General features: G+C 47.7%; 1 protein-coding gene and 1 non-coding gene across 5 annotated transcripts in view; both read right to left on the reverse strand.

The window, feature by feature from the left end:
* The window catches only part of SLC38A9 (solute carrier family 38 member 9), a 247,993-nt gene that overhangs the window by 140,354 nt on the left and 93,128 nt on the right, over window positions 1–14,511 (reverse strand). The gene's annotated exons all lie outside the window — the stretch shown is intronic.
* LOC115463808 lies at window positions 4,319–4,482 on the reverse strand. The gene has a single exon (XR_003941091.1). It is a non-coding gene; the product is annotated as a U1 spliceosomal RNA (small nuclear RNA).

Below are 14,511 nucleotides of genomic sequence, written 5' to 3' on the forward strand. Positions count from 1 at the left end.
GCCCTCGAGAACGCAACACCAGTGCAATCATAAAGACCTTGTCCACTCTTCAGGACCCTACCTTCTCAGTAAGTGGATAAAAACTCTCTAGATCACTTACTTACTACCGCATCCAGCTCACAGAAATACTCTTGGGTGATTGCCCTACTGGAACATTAAGAGGCATATTTTCAAAGCACTTAGACTTACAAAGTTCCATAGGTTACTATGGAACTTTGTAAGTCTAAGTGCTTTGAAAATGAGCCCCTAAGTCTGTCCACAGTTCATTCTATAGTTTGCCATCACCACCGGTACTACTGGTAATGAAACTAAGCTGTGGTAGTTTGCTACAACTTATTCAGTGTTGGACAACATCTCTTTTGCTTCCTAACATCCCCTGATACCTCCACAGAACCAAAAGACCACCTTGTCCAGCACGACACAAGTCAACATCCAGAAATGGTTTCCCCATTTACCCACATAGACTACCAATGTCTACTACTACAATATTTGCTGATGGATGCCTCCATACAACCTCTTCCTACTCTGTACACTGTGCTGCAGCCTCCTTGAGCTTGAACCCTGCACTATTAAACTGCTTCAGCTTCCCTCTAGCCTCCCATATGTTGCTCTGGGAATGCTTCAACCTTGCCTGCTGTATTTGCATAACTTAGAAGCTTAACCGTGCACGCATGGAGACTGAAAGCCTCAGCTTCTTATGCTAATGTGAGAAACCCTTCCAGGCATAGGCGGTCGGTGGCCCAACTGTTTGGGGGAGGCTAAAGGGGTTGGGGTGGAGCTTAAATCCATAATTGTCTGATAACACACAGAAAAAATAAATAAAAATAAGTCACATTTAATACCTTTCATTAAATTTAGATATTAGATATGTATCATATGTCAAAGAATAAAGTGGTTGCTCAAAGCATATACTAACCACAATCGCTCAACTGCAAAACACTATGCACAACTTTGTGCAAAAACACACTCAGAACCTTACTGTACCATAAATATTGCACTGGGCAGAACCTAATACACCAATATACAACCCATACGGAAAATGCAGACTGTCAACAATATGAAACAAGGGATCATAATATCATGATACGTGTAGAGCCAGAAAACACCCTAATTCATGTTTAATGTGGGATAAAATGCCATAAATAAGTAAATAAATATAAACTTTTAATGTTGAGCACCTAATTCTCAAAGTGGACATATTCCAAACACTATAATGAAAATAAAATGATCTTTTCTACCTTTGTTGTCTGGTGACTTTGTTTTTCTGATCATGCTGGCCCAGTATCAGATTCTGCTGCTATCTGTCCAGGGCTTCCTTTCCATTTATTTCTTTACTTTTCGCCTTTCTTCTTCATTTCTTGCCCTACATCCATAAGTAAAAGCTGGGTCCTCCACAGACTTGACTGCCCAGTGGATCCAGCTTCTCCCTATTTTCTTCCTCCATGTGCAGTTTTTCTCTCTTCCTTTTCCCTCATCTCATCCTCACTCTTCCTTCCCCTCCATCCATGTCCAGCAACCCTCCTCTTCCCTCCCCTCCATCCACCCATGTCCAGCAACCCTCCTCACCCCTCCCCTCCATCCACCCATGTCCAGCAACTCTCCTCTCCCCTGCACTCCCCTCCATCCTCCCATGTCCAGCAACCCCGCCATCCTCCCATGTCCAGCAACCCTCCTCTCCCCTCCATTCACCCATGTCCAGCAACCCTCCTCTCCCCTCCATCCACCCATGTCCAGCAACCCTCCTCTCCCCTGCCCTCCCCCCATGTCCAGCAACCCTCCTCTCCCCCTGCCCTCCCCTTCATCCAGCAGCCCATGTCAACCATCTCCCTTCTGCCAGCCATTTCCTGCCTTCTTCCAGCCCCCCCTCCGTCGTCAATCATCTCACGTCTGCCCTCAGCTGATAGCCCTCGCTCCCTTCCTGCCCTCGCCCTACCTTAAAATATTGTAATTTTCCTTGAGCTGGCGGCGCCAGCATTGCAAGCAGCAGCAGGCTCCAGCCTTCCCTCGCATGGTTCTGCCCTCGCAGAAACAGGAAATACGTCAGAAGAGGGCGGAGCCATGCGAGGGAAGGCTGGAGCCTGCTGCTGCTTGCAATGCCGGCGCCACCCGCTCAAGGAAAATTATAATATTTAAAGGTAGGGCGAGGGCAGGAAGGGAACGAGGGCTATCGGGCAGCTGAGGACAGAGTCGGAAGATGATTGGCGACTGGGAAGCGGGGAAGTCTGCAGCTCGCAGGGTGGGGGCAGCAGTTGGGCTGGGGAGGCTTAGCCTCCCCAAGCCTCTTATACCGGGTGCCTATGCTTCCAGGCATCCTAATAGCCTGTCAAAATGTGCACATCTTCATGCACATGGATGCTCACGTCAATCACTCTTAGTGCCCACTGCAGCCAACTTTGCAACTTCTCTTGCCATGCCACAAATCAGAAGCGTGAAACAATCTTTACTTGTATCCCTAGAGGTCTGTGAAAGGAGCAGGGTCAGTCTGCCTTATAAGAGAATTTTTCCCTAATATGGTAGTCTCAGCCCAACTATCAGATAAGGGAAAAATCCCCTTATATGGCAGACTGACCTCATCTGGTGCACCCTAGAACACTCTGGGAGGAACTGGGTGCCACCATTTTCTAAAATGGCAGCACAAAAAGCAGGAGTGGGCATCACCCCTACCTCCTTTAAGGTTCAACCTGAGGAGGTAGTTGGGTTGGCGGTACTACTAGCCAAACATGGAGTAGAGGTTGGGATCAGGGAGGGAAGGGGGGGGGGGGGCCCTGATGCAGATTTTTTATTTTTTTTTTAAATATCATCCTGCCTACAATGTGTGAGCCAATCACTACTAGTGCACCGATAGGAAAGCAATAATAAGCACTTAACTGTTGATTACTGTTGCAATTTTAACTTGGCAGTAATTTTCATGCTCACAGGATACCACGTTATTTTGGAAAGTTTGTAAATGGTACATGTGTAATTCTATAAAGTCGTTCTGTCTTTCTCTTGGTGCCTGTGTGTGTGTTTGCCTGCTTAATTTCAATTCTCTTTGTTTGGTGGCCCCTCACTGCAACCAGAGATTTCTGTATATAGTGAGAGATACAGAAGAAACCTCACAGCCCATAAAACAGCTCCTCCTCCTTTCTGCAAGGGAGGGGGAGCGGAGGATATCTGGCTACCATGACCACTCCCACATAGCAGCTAGTCTCTGTGCCTTCCAACAGTCCACTCAGCACAATATATCCTCTGTCCCTTCAGGGGCAGGTCCGCCGAGAGACTGGGCCCGGCCTCAATCGCTACTGCTGTCGCCTCCCTCTCCTGCTCCCAGGCCGCCAGTGCCGCAGTTCCCAGTCTCCACCTACCTACCCTCTGGCTCCCTTCTCCCTGCCATCCGACCCCCTTCATTTAAATTTAAAAAAAATCTCTAAAGCAGCAGCTGCAGCGCCTTCTGAGTGAAAACGGCAGATTGCCTCGGGCGGGCCTTCCCTGTGTCCCGATCTCGTGGAAATAGGAAGTTACATCAGAGGAGGGCAGGACACAGTGAGGGAAGGCCCACCTGAGGCAATCTGCCACTTTCGCAGAGAAGGTGCTGCGCTGTCCAACCTGGTCTAGTGGCCTTCTTCCCTCCCCCCCCCCTTTCATTGGAGGAGGGACTTCCATCGACACCGCCTCGAAAATGGCAACAACCAGCCCAGTGCATTCTGGAATGCGCTGGGCGGGGCTTTACATCTTTTATATGGTGTCACAGGGGGTTGGGGTTCCTGCTCCTGTGGGGGGGGGGGGGGGGGGGGCTACTGCATTGGGGAAAATGGGGGGCCTGCTAGCATGCAAATGCATGTTGGACAGGGCCCACCATTTTCCCAAATGGTCTGCAAACTCTAAGGCCAGCTCTGAGCAGGCATAGGGTTTGCCGCGGACAGTGCACCAATATTTGGCACACTGCTCGTTGGGAAGGAATATATTTAGCATGCATTTGAGCCCACGCAATGCATTGTTTCATGCACTGGGGGGGGGGGGGTCTGATTATAGGGCAGTAGCAAATGCAGGTGCTTGTATAGCACTACCAGCCTCTAGCTCCTGTGTTTGCATCTGATCATTCAGTGCTTTAACTCTGAAAAACTGATTCACTGTGCTCAAAATGGAAAAGCAGTGTGCATTTTACCTAGATGTTTAAGCTAATCAAAATTGTGATACACCCACAAACAGAGCTTTATTTCTTCCACTTCTCCCTTCCCTACATAGAAGAAAAAAACAAAAGCACACTATCAGTAGAAAAGACCTATGTTGCTAGAACTTACAAGCATTGCATAATTGAACTATTTTTGAAACAAAATTTCAGGGGAAAGCGCGAACGCAGTCCCCCACTACCAGAAATTATGCAGTCGACTTTCCCGCATTTGGGGAAATCGCAGGGGTCAACCCACCCGAAGTGCAATGGATGAGCCTCACCCTGGGAGAACCACCTTCCTGATCATGGTATCTCCCCTGCCAGGTAAGTATGAGTTGTTTTAGAAAAGGCTGCCATGTCCTCTCTCAACCAGCACTGTACACACAGGGGAGGGGATTTTATGGTCTGCTAAAAATCAACTTTCAAACAAAAATAATCTTCCGAGTTCTGCACACAATGTAGAAAAGCACACTATATTAATTTAAGGTAGCATAAAAAAGACATTAAATTTAGCCCCAAAACTGTACACCATTTCCCAGCGTACCGTGCAGTTTCAAAATTTACATATGGTGACGTGTCTCTGTGCCTGAAAGATGATATCACCCACCCTCCAGCTCTTAGGCCAGTGCTTTTATTTTCTGTTGCTTTTAAGCAGCAAAATCAAATCACGTTGGAAATTTTACAGTTCTCAGATTTTGTATAAGTCCTTGGTGGCTGATTAAGAAGACCGTCTCTGTTGATTTTGGGGGTGGGGTGGGGGAGAAGAGGCAGAACAATTTCAACGTGCAGCAAGAAGAAAGGGATCTTCTTGTTGAAGAAAACCACTGAAGAGCTCAGCCTTTGTGACTATTATTGCCTGTATGACTATTAGGGGGAGATACACCCACAGGAAGGAAAAAGCACATACCTTCCTCCCCCCCCCCCAAAAAAAAAAAAAAAAAAAAGCTATGACTTGTGCACTTCTACACAGTGGCTTGGAGGCAATGATATTTATTAATCGCTTTTATGAAAAGATTCACCAAAGGCGGTGTACAGCAAGTACAGTTTACCATAAAATTTAGCTTTGTTAACAGCATAATAGTAAAATATAAACAAATGCAAATCAATGAGGTAAAGGGTAAACTTGGAAACAGTAAGTTGAAACCTAGTAAAAGACTAATATGAAACAGTATCAGAAATATACATATTCAACAGCATTGTGGAACAATCATATAACAGAAATATCAGGACAATACAATACCATAAGACAGTATGAAAGTATTAGAACAGATAATATGTCAGCATAACACCAACTAAACACCTAATAAGCATGCATTAGAACATTCAAATGATGTATTTCCTTGCTTCTAAGCCATGCCCTCTCTCATTTTGCAAAAGTGAAACATTTGGTAAACACTGTAAACAAACATATGCAGAAGGAAAAGCACAAACAAATTTATTTTCAATTATTGATGGCTAAGTGGAGAGAAAAGCAAGGCGCAGTGCCCCTCGGGTGCACGGAGCCGCCTATAATATGGCGCCGTGCCCCGACGGGCATGCGCTCAGGGACCAGCGGGGTGCAAACGAGGCGTGTGGGGCAGGTTCCCGCCGCCTGAAGGGCACCCCGCTGAGAAGGGGAAGAGCTACAAAGGGGTTTAAAAGCCCCTGGGCAGAGCCCGGACGGCCTCTTCAGGCGTCCGGGCACCAGCATACAAGAGCTAGAGGACTGCGCCGAGAAAGCCCTGCTGGAGACCGCGCTTTTCGGCCGCCCCAGACGCCTCACAGCATCCTTGTTCGGGTTCCAATTCAGCTGCGGCGACTGCAGGCATTGACGGGCGCCTGCATCGTGTAGGACGACCAGCGACTGTGCCGTCGGCTTCCCCGGTGGTTGCAGGGTAAGTGAGCGAGGCCGCGTCGTGCTCTGGGAGTCCCGTGCACGCCAACAGCGCACCGGGAGGCACGGACACGGACCCTGTCGACTGCGCGGACACGCGAAGTTCTAGTGGGTCTACAGTCTATTAGCTTCAATGCGGGGCGCGGGGGGCGTTGTGAGCGCGGGCAGGTGGCGATCGCCTCGTGAGGTCGCGGGCCCGCTCGGCCCGTGTGTACGGAGCATCGGTGTCTTCGGGGAATCGCGGTGAGTGAAGGCCTTGTGCCCGGGCTGTTGATATCAAGGCTGCCAGATCTGGGTAGTGAGGCGCTGGCGCGGTCGGCCCTCACATTACCCTCTATGTGCGGCTTCCCTTCCGGCCTTCTACCGTGGGGCGTGCGAAGGGAGGCCAATTGGGTCGATTTCTGTTTCCGTTCCCAATCGCAGCCGTCAGTGCCATTCACTCGGGGCAAGCCAGGGACTACGAGCCGCTGCAGGGAGGTCTAATAGCTAACAGTGGAAGCGAGCCTATCTAGTTCAATGTATGCAAGGAAGCAAATTTGGCTGATCTCTGTTTCCACTCCCAATCGCAGCCGTCATTGCCATTCACTCAAACAAAGCAAGCAAACTAACATAGTAACATAGCAGATGACGGCGAAAAAGAACTGCACGGTCCATATAGTCTGCCCAACAAGTTAATCTCATAATACAGACAAGACAATTTAGGGCGAGGATCGTAATGGGTACGCAGGAACAAGGGAGACAATGAGTAATAGGAGCCACAGCAGTGCCTCGGCATAGGTTTGAAAACAAGCAAAGATGGAGCTAGATGTACAGGATCAGGAAGTCTATTCCAGACATAAGGCGCCACGAAAAAAATAAGGAAGTCCGGAATTTGCCTGGAGTTAGCAAACCGCTTTGATTGTAAGCTCAGAAAGGTGGTATACCTAATCATATCCTCTCATAGCACAGCCATTTTACCAACCAACCAACCAACCAAAAAAAAAAAAAACCCTTACGCTCCGATGGCGACAGGGTTTCTCACCCAGCGACCCTCACGGCACAACTGACTGGAAGTGCCCGACCCACACGGCTAGAGGGGAAAAGGAAAATTTATGATAGCAATTGAGCTCTTTTCTGTCTCATCTCCTTCATAAGTTAAAGCAGGTTCGGATGGCAGCGCTCAGACCGACGGCAACATATGGTAACAATACAAAAAAAAAAAAATTCCGCAACTGACAATTGTATGTCTATGCTTATATACTTTGTACCATACCTTCTGGGCCTCACTGAACTTGCCATCGAGAGGGTAGGAACCGGGTAATTGCTATAAATGAATAAGTTAAATGAATATGATAGACAGATTTAGATATATGATTATAAATAGACGTTGCAGTTTGTGATCTCTTGTCGGTACATGCCAAATGTAATCCAGACAGGTCAAGTAATGATCAATTTGTTAGTCTATAATTTCAGATATATCATCTCAACCATTTGAGTAAACAGTGTCAGAGGGCGTGACAAGTAGGCAAGAGCAAAGATCACACAGAAGAGCAGACTGCGGACAAGCGGGAAAAGAACAGCGCATGGACCCTGAGACAGCCCAAGGGACAGTCAGTGGCAGCATGAAGTGCAAGAGCAACCAGCCACAGACTTAGAAGCCCCTAGCTGTCTGTTCGTCTGTCCAATTTAGATTGTAAGCTCTGTTGAGCAGGGACTGTCTTTTCATGTTAATTTGTACAGCGCTGCGTAAGTCTAGTAGTGCTATAGAAATGTTTAATAGTAGTAGTAGTAGTAGTCTTGCTGCACGGCACATCAACAGTACCTGAGCAACTTCAAGATGGTAGAAGCAGAGTCCAATGCAAAGATTACTATTCGTGAAGGTATGAAGTTGCACACACACTGGGATTTCTGCTGAAAAGGTGAGTCACCAGATGCCCACAACATGACGACACACAACATATGGGAGGAAAGACGGGGATAACAAAAGAAAGCGTAAGAAAGAGGAGAGCGGGACACCTTAAATGTTGAGTTGAAATAGAATATATATTTCACTAAAGGAATAGAATATGTAAGAATAGAAGGACTTCAGGGCAAGTGGCTATTTCTAGTTCGGAGCATGTGTTCTGATCACAATAGCTCATGTTACGACAGGTGTCGTGATAATATCGCAACAGAAGGGTAGACTCAAGGGATCTTGCTCACAGGTGGAATGTGTGACAGGACAGCAGGGTTCAATAATAAATTAACTTACAATGTCCTTGTTGCAGAGTAGCTGAAGCTTAGTGAGTCGGCAGGAAGGTGTAAGTTAGCCAGCCGAGTGCTGAGCGACATGGGACAGAGGTAGCCCGAGCCAAGAAATCCTTACAGCAGCCAACAATGAGAGAAGAATGACTGTCTTTTGTGTATGGTGTGCAGCGCTGCGTGTGCCTTGTAGCACTGTGGAGGTGATGTGGTAGTAGTAGAGTGAGCGAGCTTGCGTGTGTTACTGGCTTTATTAGGCCCCTATCAAAAAGTTAGGGACATCTGAGTCCAGGGCAATGGAGTGAAGAGGCGCAGTGGCAGTTACCAGGCAAGTAGGGCAAGGACCCCCCGTGTCCAAGGCAGTCATCAAGGCGGCCTACGAGGCGGCCTTACCACGACTGACAGACAACCTCCCAGTAAGGGGACCTAAGGGAGAGTCAAGACTGGTACGATGAGTGCATGCCCATGGATTGCTTGACGTCCTGCTCCTGGTTCGAATTTTCAGCTCATGTCTGCACGGGCAGTGCAGCGAGCCTTAGCGAGTACGAATGACATTCAATACCGTGATTCAGCACAGTTATGCACTAGGGCGTGCTGCGAGTCCGCAAATTATGAAACATGACAGCCCTCACTAGACCATTTCCACCCTTTAGCAAAGGCATTCGGTGTCCCCTAGAGAAACTTTAAATGCGACTGCAGTTATGAGGCATCGAGATTATTCCCTGACATGGGGGGGTAGGCTCCCCACCCGCAACTTAAGTAGAACAGCACTCATAGCAGTGGCATCTGGGTAGGGAATCATCCCGCTTATTCTGGAACCTTCACTTCCCCGGCCGTAAGAGCATAAAATTCAGACTAACACACGCGTCATTTTCCTACCGCAACGATCAAGAATAGTAAATGTAACACTTTCCACTTGCACTATTTGCGGAGCGAATTATCTCTGTATTTGTTCGGGAGCCACACACGTGGCGAAGGTGTAGGGCAGAGGAAAAAGCAGCAAGCTAAGCAGGAAAACCCAGGCCAACCACTGGATGGGTGACCTGGTGACATAAGAGCAGTGGTGTAATTTCCTCAATCCGAACATGCCAGTTGGGCTTTATCTGTTACGCAACCTGATATCTAAACTCTTGAGGCGCATGACATGGTGATACACAGTAGGCCATGCAAACCTGTAAGTCGGGTGGGGATTCAGATGCCATACATAAGTAAATAAATAAGGCAATAATGGCAATATTCATGCAGCTTAGTAGAAGGGGCACGCAATAAATATAAGGGTGGTACATTCGGTTATTATACCTCTATGCCTAATGATGTTTAATGTAAAGGTATTTGCTTCCTAAGCTAGATTTACAAGGGCACACTGCCGCACTATATATGTATTGATGTACCGAAAGGGAGTTGTTAGAATATCTGGTAAAATACCTGGTTTACACACGGTCTCAGTTACATTTTCAGCTCCCTTTGTTACTCGAACGATGAAGCACGGTAGGCCAATAGCGAATAGTGCACAAAAAAAAAAAAAACGCAAGAAAAGTCTGTGAAGGGAGTGTAATCTGTTTAGTTCTACTAAGCAGCTTACCATGGGCTCCTTTATCATATTTAGAAGACATGTCATTTGAATATTGCTTCTAGGCTCCCAGCAAAGACCTACAGAGCAAAAAATCCAGCAACTGCCAGGGATGTTTTCATTCATCCTGACAGTTAAGGTATGCAGTCCTCGCTTCTATTAAAAGGAATACAGCATGCCTCAATAGCAAGTTAGCTACCCAGCGGGTGATTATACATTTGGGTTCACTAAAAGTCAGAATCCAAGGCCTTTAAAGTTTTTTATAAGTATATTTTCGGGGCACAGTACCATATCACCCTATCAATTGTGTTAATATTATCAAAGTATTTGGATCTTAATATTATCAAAGTATTTGGATCTTAAGATCCCACGAAGGACAAAGATCATAACAGTCAGATGCTATTAGAGGATCTATTGGCTTAAATGATTGTTAACTTACGATCAGCTAAGATCATTGTAACCCCATTAGCGGATCTTAGAAGGTAGACGATTCATGTGAAACCTCACCCCCCCCCCCCCCATGACCACTGGACATGGGACATTGGGACATGTTCCTGAGCAACTGCAATGATAGACGACCAGTACTCAGGCAGTTATGACTATATACGATGTGGGGCCTGATGGCTCCTCTGTCTTTCCCCAGGTTAGCATTATTTAGGCACTCCTGACTGTCTACCTAACGCCATTTATGTTGCAGGCTAAGATGTTGGGACACTCGGCAACACATGGTGGGATTGGCCGTCGTCGTGGACCGGATGATGGGCTCCATGACCCCTTGGTCTTGCCCAGTGTGGCATTACTTATGTAATCATGACTTCCAACCACTATTTTATATTGCAGAGTAAGATTGGACACCGTCGTGGACAGGATGCGCCCTTGGTCTTCGCCCAGTGCGGCATTACTTATGCAATTATGACTACCAACCAATATCTTATATTGCAGAATGAGATGAGACACCGTCATAGACAGGATGCGGGGCTCGATGACCCTTTGGGTCTTTTCTCAGTGTGTCATTATTCATGTACCCAGGACTGTATACCTACCACTGTTTTATCTCGCAGGGTAAGACGTTGGAGGCTTGGCAACACAGGGGCGGCACTCGAGCCGTATGGCTTACACACGGGCCTGAACACAGAAGGCGAAGTATTAAGACCACACGGGAAGGGAGTCTGAGGAACGAAATGGGCTCATGGTCATCCCGGTATCCCAGTAATCCAGCGACGGCAGATCCAGAAGGAAAGCGAATCGGCAAATCGCCACTTGGTATATGGCTGTGGATAGACGGCAAATGACGCTCGATGAGGCAGAGGAGATCTGTCCAGGGTATATGGACAGAGTATATGGCCGTGGATAGACGGCAAATGATGCACGATTGGGCAGAGGAGAGCTGCCCAGGATGCTTGTTAGGAGACGGGCCATCCTATCGGCAAGTGGAAATGACCTGAGCGTATTAAACCTAGTTATCTGGCACAACAGGCCGCAGCTGATGGTGGGGGGGGGGGGGGCCCGGGGCAAGCGTTGCTACCCCGGGCTGGTGGCGGGGTACCCAAGCCTGAGGGTATAAGCTAGGCAGCTAGGATAGCTGCGCTTACGGTGGAGCTCCCTTGCTGTGCGGCGGGGAGCAATGTTTACAATTGGTCAGTCTTGCTAAGGCGGCGGACTTGGTTGGATAATGAGCCGAAGGCTGTAAGTTGGATAATGAGCTTGGGTATACCTAAGGTTTTTAAGATGTGTTATATCTAAATAAAGCTGTGGCCAAGTTGTGCCATATAAAGAAAATACCATGTGTCGGGTGATTATTATTGTAAAAATCAGATAACCTATATGCCAGAGGGGTCTCGGCTGCCTATATTATAAGAAATTAGGCTACGCAATTTCCAATATTGGACCTCGATTCTAAGAGAGACGTTTTTGCTGGTTTTAATGTCCATGAAAAGGAGGTATGGCTTACATTCGATGGCGTCTTAGAATTGAGGAAATACGGTAATACAGATATGATGCTAATGCTGTTCCTACAATACAATGAAACATCTTACTATGTAGCTGAGGGAACAAGTGCAGTTATAGAGATGAGGACAAGATGACTAATGCACTGTGGTATAGAGGAGTTGGGTTTGATTCTTCGTCATGCCTTGAATTCCTGGGGACACAGGGATACCACAGTTGATTCTGATTGAGCTAAGCCCAAAGAAAGAACGATAAGGGAAAATTTTGTCCAAAATTAAAAACATTAAAAAAACAAAAACAAAAAAAATCCCCAAAAACATAAATCCCTTTCTTCAAATGTTTGAGTAACTGATTATTATTATAGAGGTTATTTTATACATTTTAGATGTCAGATACACAGATTAAAAAAAAATCAATTACACTTGAAATCTATCAAATTTACAACCTGTGATTTTATTAAGAAGGTGCTATTTACATGTGTATACAGCAAAATGTAGGTTTTCTGCAAAGGGAATGGAGGCATGGTCTGGGCAATTCTTTATGTTTATTATATTTAATATACCACTTAACAATATAGTACCAAGCAGTTTACAATACCAATAAAAAAATGTAAAACAATTTTAAAAATACAATAAGAACGCCATTATTAACAGGAAATCCTATCCCAAACAGGCAACATAACATTCATACCGCACATCTCTCTATATAAAACGCACCTCCAACGTTCTATGAAGCCTCACTTACCCAACATTCTAAAAGTGAAGGGGGTGAGATCGCTTTGTGTCTGCCCTGCCCACGCGTCAAACGTGATGACGTCGAGGGTGGAGCAATGACACTCAACCAATCGCATCGCTCCGCCCTCAACGTCATCAAGTTGGACACGAGGGACAAGTACACATCGAACACACACGTTGCTAGGGACTTTTGGAGGCTTCAAAACAAGTACGCACCTCCCCCTCGCCACCCCCCCCCCCCCCAAGGTCGCCTATTCACTTCGACTCTTCCACTCTCCAAACACCCGTGAGCGAGGTCGCTGCTTCCCCCATTCCCCCCCCAAAGGTCGCCTCTTTCAAACACAACCCCCCCCCCCGAGTTCGCAGCTTCCTCTCTCAAGCCCACCCTCCCCCGAGGTTGCCGTTTCACATATCCACCCTCCCCCCTCAAAGATCGCCGCTAATCTTAACAAAAAAAAAAAAACACAGACAGCCTTCACCCATTGGCTGTCTGCGCTGCAGCCACTCATCTCTCACTGGCCCGGGAGCACAGGAACACGAACTTCAAAACAACTTCCTGGTACCTGCGCTCCTACGGAGACAGAAAGAGGAGAGAGGAGCAGCAGCACAGCAAACAAATCAATGCATGAATGCTGCATGCACTGCCAGGGAGGCAGCACAGAAAAGAGGGAGGAGGGCTTGGGATGAAGAGGGGGGCTTGGGGGAGGGACAGCAGACTGGAATGTCGACGGTGAACACAGGGGGAGGAAGAGGAGCACAGAACGGGAAGGGGAATGCGCCACCTGCTTAAAACACTCACACATACACACACACACACACACACAAACTCTTTCAAACACATACACTCACTCTGAGGGGGGGTGGGGGGGAGGGTGGCCTGGAACTTGGAGGGTGACTGGGGCGGTGAGAGGAGGGGAAAGAACAGCGGCACGGTAGGGGGAGGGGAATGCACCACCTGCTTAAAACACTCACACATACACAGAAACACACACACTCTTTCAAACACACACACTCTCTCCCTCAATCACTCACACACAAAGTCTACATATATCAAATGCACACTCACATTCTTACACACACACAGCCTCACTCTGTCACACACACTTGCACATTCACTCAGTCTCTCTCACACACACACTCTCACGATGAAAACCATGCTAGCGCCCGTATGGGAGGATAAGCATACAGGAGGCCGTTCCCCCAATGGAGGAGAAAGGCATCCGACGCCAGTCTGCCGTGCGCCTGTAGTCTGGAACAGAACAGAGGCAGCTTGTGGTTGGTCTGAGAGGCAAAAAGGTCCACCGAGGGGGTGCCCCACTCTCGGAAGATCTTGCGTACCACTCTGGAATGGACCGACCACTCGTGCAGTTGCATGACTCTGCTCAGCCTGTCGGCCAGACCGTTGTTTACGCCTGCCAGGTATGTGGCTTGGAGAAGCATGCCGAACTGGAAAGCCCAATTCCACATCCTGACGGCTTCCTGACACAGGGGGCGAGATCCGGTGCCCCCCTGCTTGTTGACATAATACATTGCAACCTGATTGTCTGTCTGAATTTGGATGATTTGGTAGGACAGCCGATCTCTGAAGGCCTTCAGTGCGTTCCAGACTGCTCGGAGCTCCAGGAGGTTGATCTGAAGATCTTGTTCCTGGAGGGACCACAGTCCCTGGGTGTGGAGCCTATCGACATGAGCTCCCCACCCCAGGCGAGATGCATTCGTCGTCAGCACCTCCGTGGGCTGCGGAATTTGGAATGGACGTCCCAGGGTCAAATTGGTCCGAATTGTCCACCAGTACAGCGAATTGCTGATGTTAAAGAGGAAGAAATGACAGGTCTTGGCTGTCTGCTGGATATGCGCAGACAAGGAGAGGGAGGAGTCGAAGATGACTCTGAGATTGCGGGCAGATGAGACGGGAAGGATGAGGGTGTTATCAACTGAGATCGAGAGTGGAGGAAGAGGAGAAGTGGGTTTTGGTGGAAAGAAGATAAGCTCGGTCTTGGCCATGTTCAGTTTCAGG

The sequence above is a fragment of the Microcaecilia unicolor genome, chromosome 2 (genome assembly GCF_901765095.1).
Source record: "Microcaecilia unicolor chromosome 2, aMicUni1.1, whole genome shotgun sequence".
Classification (NCBI taxonomy): Eukaryota; Metazoa; Chordata; class Amphibia; order Gymnophiona; family Siphonopidae; genus Microcaecilia; species Microcaecilia unicolor.